Below are 8,538 nucleotides of genomic sequence, written 5' to 3' on the forward strand. Positions count from 1 at the left end.
AAGTTGACTCACTTCGAAAGGTGTGATCTGATTAGAACTTAGAAACCCTTCTACCAGATAATCGGCTTCCCTTCATGCTTGTGAGCACTTTGGAGACATCCCAGTGAGATTTACTTCTCACCACTCCTTAAATATGACACAGGGTATTATTTCTCATAAAGACTCCTCCTTTAGTATGATGAGGAACTAATCTGGAACAGTGCGGTGTTCATTTTGTTCAGCGAGTCGAGAGATCCTAAAGACGATTCCATTGACATCGGCACTTTCTCCTGCCTTTTGAGGGGGTAACCTTCCACAAAAAGTCAAGGTATGGTCTATCACTGTGACATGAAGCCCTATGTGCCACCTCCCATGTGCTGTTTGCAGTGTCTCCATTTTACATGCCTTCACAGTGTGAGACGAATCCTGTTTGTGATGACTGTGGCTGCCCTCTCCACATGGGGCGTCCTTGCATCCCATCGGGCAAGTGCATGAACTGTTCTAGCCCACTCCACATTCTCCTCTCTTGCCAGATTGCTCTATCTATAAAAAGGAAAGGAAGATTCAGGAATTCAAAACCCTTGACTGTCTATCCTGCTGTGAGGTCCAACAAAAATTTGACTATCTCTACCCAGCATCAATATCTGTCTTTGCTTCTATTGCATCCTTTCATCCTCCTCCTCCTCCACCTCCTCCTTTTTCATCCTTACTCCTGTCCTGCCCCTTCCCTTTCCTCTTCCCTGGTGGTCCCCATACCCTAACCTCATGGAACTACCCCTTCTCCTCAGCCAGAGAATAAATTCTCTTCTCCACCACCCACCCGTCATAGATCTCTCTCTAGGAACTCTCCTCTCCTATGTGTCCAGGACAAGAAGCCTGTTACTTTGAGTTGGATATGGGACCCATGCATTGTGGCTTTGAGGCTGGTTGTTCTCTTTTGGATCCCAATATTCCTGCGGCTTGCTCTCTTCACAACCACACCTCCTCTCGTCCTCTGAAAGACACAAAGAGGATGCATAAGTCTTGGGATGAGACTCCCCTGACATCCCAGAGAGTGCACTCACTCCCTATCAATCAGGATCTGATCTTACATTCATGGATGTCAATCTGTCCTTACCGGTGACAGAAACTGTCTCAGCACAATGACCAATTACTCATTCTGGCCTGTTCGACCTTCCATCCAGCCTCTTGTACTAATTCCCACCAATGGAAATGTAATGGTTGCTATTGTCACCTTCTGGAATAGCAGTCTCTTCTTGCCCTCTACTCTGTAGCTTGTGTTGCATTGCAGGTATCTTGTTTTATGGATACCCTTTCTCCAACCCTTCATGATTTCCAAGCCTTCTGCTGGAACCAGGTCAGCCCTTTGCAAGCCTCTGGTGGTGACTTTACGTTGGTCCAAATGGACTTTACTGGAAGCAGTGGCCATTTGGATCCATTTAGTCTCCACAGTAACAATATGCAGTCTATATCTGCTCCCAGATTGGGCTCCTACACTTCCTGCTCTTCTTGCCCTAATTTGACATCTCCCTCCCGTGTTCCTTCTCCTAGGGGATTTAAACGCTCATTACCCTCTGTGGGGTGCTACTGCGACCGCTGACGGGGCAGGGTAGTTGAAGACATGCTGGCAGGACTTGAACTCTGCCTCCTCAATAATGGAGTGCCCTGTACAAGATGGGCGGATGGGACAGCGGTGGGCATTTTGGAAAGAGCAGGACAAAGTTTCTTCTGTCAGGCCATTTATTGGCAAAAGCTATGCTATAGGGAATACATTGTTGGGCCAAGGGAGGTGAGCATGAGCCAGAAGGTAAAGTATGGCGAAGGTTGGTGTCTGCGAAAACTAAGTCCACAGTGCCACAGCACTGGGAGAAGCAGATGTTCACAACTACAGGGCGCGCATTCGACTCGCAGAAGAGCAAGAAAAACAAGAGAGTGGGCCCAGCAATGGACGGCCGGGTATATTCGACACGCCACGCAGCTTCCTCCACCCTGATTGGTCAGGTTCAAGAAAACCGTGTGGGCGGCATAGAACTTTCGAGAGCGCATAGCGTACCCTTGTCAGCACACAAGGGAGGCGTGTAGTCAAGGTGCCCTTCCTTGGTGCTGACTTCCTGTTGCTAGACTGTGGGATGAAAGAATTTACAGGCAGCTGACAATGCTGGCCGTGGCTTGGCCATAATGGAAAATTGAAGTTACCACTGGGAGCTAATAAAATAAATTAAAATTTTCCTACTGATTGGCTCATCCTTTGCACTTCTCCTCCGTCTGTAGGAGTGGATAATGTATGTGAATTTGCTCAATGTAATTATTATTTAAATGTAAACAATTTTAGTTCACAAAACGTAGTAGATGTTATTTGACTTAATGGTTCCCACAGAAGACAGCAGGAGCCTTAAACTATGGGAGAGTGTAGAGACTCTAAAGACCTCCTAGGGGTCACAAAAGGACTTACGCATGTCAACAATATTATGTGTTTACAAGAATCATCATAAAACATCAAAACATCATAAAACATCAAAACAAAATTACATTAATGAAATACATGAGAACAAAACGTAATAGCTGGAATGAGGCAAACATGCCAAGTGTTCTTGTTGTTAGGATGAAGTAAAAGTGCCTTGTTTGCTTAAATAAGTTGGAAATTTGAACATATCACCACTGATGAGTCATTACGGGAGTGAGTGGCATGAGGTGGTGTGGTGTGTTGTCCTTAGCAGGCAGTGCGCAAGCTGCCGGCGGGAAGGGGCGTAGCAGCACAGGGGGGTTTGAGGGGAGATTCACACATTCCAAACACATTTAAAAAAGGAGTTATCACTAAGGGAACACTTCACTATGCTACACTAGTTTTTCCACATTAGTTGATATCACAATTGCACTCTTACAACTAAGGGAGAGCACATGCCTGATAGGTTTTCTGCTTAGTTGCTTAGTGTTTTTGAGTTATGGGCAATATTCGCCCTGATTCTGGGGTTCCTGTGGCGCTGGGTATAATGGTTGTGTATAGTATAGTGGCTGTTTGCCATTCATTTAAGTGTGCTAAGAGACGATCATAAGAAATTTGCCCTTTTTCATATTTTAAGAGGTCATCAATAGACGCTAAGAGGTGGCAATTTGATACATTATACGGAACCGGCAAGTTAGCTGACAGAGGGACCACGAAAGAACTTTTGGATAGAAAAAATGTAGGTAAATGGGTGTGAACACTAAGTAAGCCATGGTGGCGTGAAACATTGTAATCGGTGTTCCAACAGCAACCGTTTGCTAAAGATCTGCGCAGATTAAGGCCTAACTGTGTTAGTCCACATGGATTGAATAGTTTTGTGTTGGAATACGCCCAGATAATAGACTCCAAAAGGTGTTGTACTGTTGAAAGTTGACAGATGAAAGTAGGTAGGATGGTGTAGGCCGCGAAACCGAAATGTGAAGGAACGACTTTAGACAACTAAGAGTCTGCGAGGGTGCCAGCCACGCCATGTCAGGTACGTGCCCTCGCAGGTTGGTTCTCTTGTTCATGCAACAGATTAGGTATATGGCCAAAGATTGCTCGTTCTGTGAGCGTGATTTACTTTATTTACGTTACCTATCATAGGGGTAGGTATGTGGCATGTCCCTCCAGATAAACATTCAAATACAAATGAAGATAAAACATGGTTACATCCTAAATTATCCTTCCAAAATAAACAAATCATATATACTAAGATGGTATCTGTTCATTTGGACATGTCTGAAAGAACAGATACCATCTTAGTATATATATGTAGTTAAGGCTCACCGGCCACTTGACCATCTTCTTCTTCTGTACGAATGCACAAACAGTGCCCGAACTCTTACGGGAATCGGCAATGCTCCACGAGTAATGAGTATAATGGGTGGGGGCACTACGAATGTAGTGCGGGACAATACGTTGAGAATGTGGGTTTCGCAGGAGGCGAGCCAGAGATAAATCCCTACAGTCACGATATCGTCTGTGTCCTCGATGGCTCAGATGGATAGAGTGTCTGCCATGTAAGCAGGAGATCCCGGGTTCGAGTCCCGGTTGGGGCACACATTTTCATCTGTCCCCGTTGATGTATGTCAACGCCCATAAGCAGCTAAGGGTGTTCATTTCATTGTAATTTCATTCTAACGAGCTGCATGGTCACCGATGGTATCTGTTCTTTCTGACATGTCCGAAAGAAGAAATACCATCTTAGTATATATATAGTTACGGCTCAACGGCCACTTGACCATCTTCACTTCTGTGCGAATGCACAAACAGTGCCCGAACTCTTACGGGAATCGGCAACTCGCTGCGAGTAATGAGTATAATGGGCGGGGGCACTACGAATGTAGTGCGGGACAATACGTTGAGAATGTGGGTTTCGCAGGAGGCGAGCCAGAGATAAATCCCTGCAGTCACGATATCCTCTGTGTCCTCGATGGCTCAGATGGATAGAGTGTTTTTTTTTTTTTTTTTTTTTTTTTTTGTGGTTTTAGGGCGCACAACTTCAATGGTCATTAGCGCCCTGACTACTCTAAGAATGCACCGCGAGGCACAAGTTGACCACAACAACTAAAAGGGAAAACACGATAAAAGACAGACTGACAGGCATAGGATTAAAAAACAGCATCATCAAATGTCCTTAGCGAGGTGTGTCAAATTGATAAAACGAAGAACACTAGCAGCTGCTCGTGGGTCATCCGCTAAAATGGCATCGAAAGTATTTGGCAGGTTAAGATCGAGGCGCAGTGTGTTAAGATCTGGACAGGACATTAAAATGTGTCTAACCGTCAGCAAGTGCCCACATGGGCAGAACGGCGCCGGCGCAGCCGTCAGCAGATGGCGATGGCTGAACCGGCAGTGTCCAATTCTTAACCGGGCTAAAACGACCTCCTCCCGCCGAGAAGGGCGTGAGGAGGACGTCCAAGCCACGGGAAGAGGTTTTAAGGCCCGAAGCTTGTTGTCGGTAAGTGCAGCCCAATCGGCATGCCACAGAGATAAGATGCGCCGACAAATCACCCTGCTAAAATCGGACGAAGGGATGCAACAAGAAGCTGTTCGAGGCTGGAGGACCGCAGCCTTGGCCGCGGCATCTGCAGCTTCGTTCCCAGGGATACCGACATGGCCCGGAACCCACATAAAGCTAACTGGAGAACCGACGTCCACCAGCTGCTGAAGAGAGCGTTGGATCCGGTGTACGAAAGGGTGAACCGGGTACGGATCACTGAGGCTCTGGATGGCGCTCAGGGAATCTGAGCAGATGACATAAGCAGAATGTCGGTGGCGGCAGATGTAAAGAACAGCCTGGTAGAGGGCAAAGAGCTCAGCTGTGAAGACCGAACAATGGCCATGGAGCCGGTATTTGAAACTTTGTGCCTCGACAATAAAGGAACACCCGACCCCGTGATTGGTCTTAGAGCCATCTGTATAAATGAAAGTCATGTCGATGAACTTCGAACGAAGTTCCAAAAAACGGGAGTGGTAGACCGAACCGGGGGTGACCTCTTTTGGGAGCGAGCTGAGGTCAAGGTGAACGCGGACCTAAGCCTGGAGCCAAGGTGGCGTGCGGCTCTCGCCCACTTGAAAGGTTGCAGGGAGGGAAAAAGTAAGGTGTTGAAGGAGGCGACGAAAGCGAACGCCAGGGGGTAGCAGGGCAGAGACATACAACCCGTATTGACGGTCAAGAGAGTCGTCAAAAAAGGAACGATAAGACGGATGGTCGGGCATTGACAGTAGCCGACAGACATACCGACAAAGCAGTATATCGCGCCGGTAGGTGAGTGGCAATTCGCCAGCGTCAGCATGAAGACTCTCTACGGGACTGGTATAAAATGCTCCGATCGCAAGTCGTAAACCCCGATGTTGTATGGAGTTGAGGAGGCGTAAGATGGATGGCCGTGCAGAGGAGTATACGAAGCTCCCATAATCCAGCTTGGAGCGGACGATCGACCGATATAGACGAAGTAGGACGGTTCGATCCGCTCCCCACGACAGACCACTGAGAACACGGAGGACATTTAAAGAACGGGTACAACGGGCGGCCAAATATGACACATGTGGAGACCAGCTAAGTTTCCTGTCAAATGTAAGGCCTAAAAATTTGGTTGTCTCCACGATTGGGAGAGCAACGGGACCGAGTCTTAAGGACGGTGGGAGAAACTCTTTGTATCGCCAGAAGTTAATACAGACCGTCTTCTCGGCAGAAAAACGGAAGTCATTGGCGACACTCCAGGAGTAAAGACGGTCAAGAGAACGCTGAAGACAGCGCTCCAGGACACGTGTACACTGCGCGCTGCAATAGATGGTAAAATCGTCCACGAAAAGGGAGCCTGATACATCAGCTGGGAGGCAATCCATTATTGGATTGATCGCGATGGCGAAGAGAGCGACGCTCAAAACTGAGCCCTGTGGCACCCCATTCTCCTGGCGAAAGGTGTCGGACAGGACAGAACCCACACGTACCCTGAACTGTCGATCCATTAAAAAGGAACGAATAAAAAGAGGGAGGCGACCGCGAAGGCCCCATGTATGCATGGTGCGGAGGATGCCCGCCTTCCAACAGGTGTCGTACGCCTTCTCCAAATCAAAGAACACAGCCGCGGTCGGGCGCTTCCGCAAGAAGTTATTCATAATGAAGGTCGACAAGGTAACCAGATGGTCAACAGCAGAGCGGCGCCTACGAAATCCACATTGTACATTGGTAAGTAGGCGTCGAGACTCGAGCAGCCAAACCAATCGAGAGTTAACCATTCGCTCCATCACTTTACAGACACAGCTGGTAAGCGAGATAGGTCGATAACTGGAAGGCAAGTGCTTGTCCTTCCCCGGCTTAGGAATCGGGACGACAATAGACTCGCGCCAGCATGCGGGAACATGTCCCTCAATCCAGATGCGATTGTATGTACGAAGAAGAAAACCTTTACCCGCAGGAGAAAGGTTCTTCAGCATCTGAATATGAATAGAATCTGGCCCTGGAGCAGAGGACCGTGATCGGCCAAGTGCGTTTTCGAGTTCCCACATGGTGAATGGGGCATTATAACTTTCACAATTCGAGGAGCGGAAGTTAGGTGGCCTAGCCTCCTCTGCCTGTTTGCGGGGGAGGAAGGCAGGGTGGTAATGAGCGGAGCTCGAAACCTCTGCGAAAAAGCGGCCGAAGGCATTGGAGACAGCCTCAGGGGCCACAAGGACGTCATTCGCGACCTTCAAGCCAGAAACTGGTGAGTGGACCTTAGTGCCAGATAGCCGGCGCAGGCTACCCCAGACAATAGAAGAAGGAGTAAAACTGTTGAAGGTGCTTGTGAAAGCAGCCCAGCTGGCTTTCTTGCTTTCTTTGATAATACGACAACACTGAGCACGTAATCGTTTATAATTGATACAATTCGCCACTGTAGGGTGGCGTTTAAAAGTGCGTAAAGCACGTCGACGAGCACGTAAAGCGTCTCTACATGCTGCGGTCCACCAGGGGACCGGTACGCGACGTGGAGAAGGAGGAGGGTGAGGGATGGAATATTCAGCAGGATAGAGTGTCTGCCATGTAAGCAGGAGATCCCGGGTTCGAGTCCCGGTCGGGGCACACATTTTCATTTGTCCCCGTTGATGTATGTCAACGCCTGTAAGCAGCTAAGGGTGTTCATTTCATTGTAATTTCATAAATAAATCAATCAGGTAGCAGCAGCAGACCAAGACAGACCCAGCAACAGGCAAGTAACCGCTTTTGTGTCATTTACGAGTTCCTAAACAGGAGCGAATTTTTTCATCATCTGTATGCTTTAATAGTTCAGTTTCTTGAGTTTCTGCGTGTAAATTTAATATCTAATAGCAACAGTTGTCGCGTTTTTCGTTTGTGTCGGAAAGTAAACCGATTTTGTGACATATTACAAATTCCAAATCTGTGTCAAATTATTTAGTTTCACCTGAGTGCTTTGGTACTTAGGTCTTTGAATATCTGTGAATTACTAGACACAGATCGTGCGTTGTCGTCAGGGTCTACAGTAGAGTTGTGCGGCACATGCTGATAATCCGTTTATCTGCATAGTTTAGTTTTCCATGGTCTTTAGTATGGACAGGGACTGCGATTGTTGTGTGCGGATGCGAGCCGAGTTGTTGACACTTCGCTCTCAGCTTCAGGCTGTGATGGCTTCAGTTACACAGCTTGAGGCTGCAGTGGATGGGCACCACTGTTGTGGGCCGGCCGTGGGGATCCAACTGACGTCCAGTACGTCAGAGTCCTCCGATCGGTCCTCACCAGAGGCCAACCCAGTTAGTGCTCGCACTGAGCTTGACCCCTCACCTGTGGTCGAGTGGGAGGTCGCCCCGGGGCAAAGCAGGCAGCGAAAAACTTCCCAGACAGCCGCACCTAAGGCCTCCCCAGTTTGTCAGACAAACAGGTTCCAAGTGCTGTCTGTGGCTGACACTGTCAATGAGCCAGATGCCGTCGCCTGTACTGTTTCAGAGCCTACAAGATCCGGGAAATTGCAGAGGGTGGGATTATTAGTAGTTGGGAGCTCCAATGTTAGGTGTGTGTGTGTGTGTGTGTGTGTGTGTGTGTGTGTGTGTGTGTGTGTGTGTGTGTGTGTGTG

General features: G+C 48.1%; 1 non-coding gene across 1 annotated transcript; it reads left to right on the forward strand.

The window, feature by feature from the left end:
• Positions 1-3,949: 3,949 nt before the first annotated feature.
• Positions 3,950-4,023, forward strand: Trnat-ugu. The gene has a single exon. It is a non-coding gene; the product is annotated as a tRNA-Thr (tRNA).
• Positions 4,024-8,538: the final 4,515 nt, after the last annotated feature.

Source organism: Schistocerca americana, chromosome 1 (genome assembly GCF_021461395.2).
Source record: "Schistocerca americana isolate TAMUIC-IGC-003095 chromosome 1, iqSchAmer2.1, whole genome shotgun sequence".
Lineage (NCBI taxonomy): Eukaryota > Metazoa > Arthropoda > Insecta > Orthoptera > Acrididae > Schistocerca > Schistocerca americana.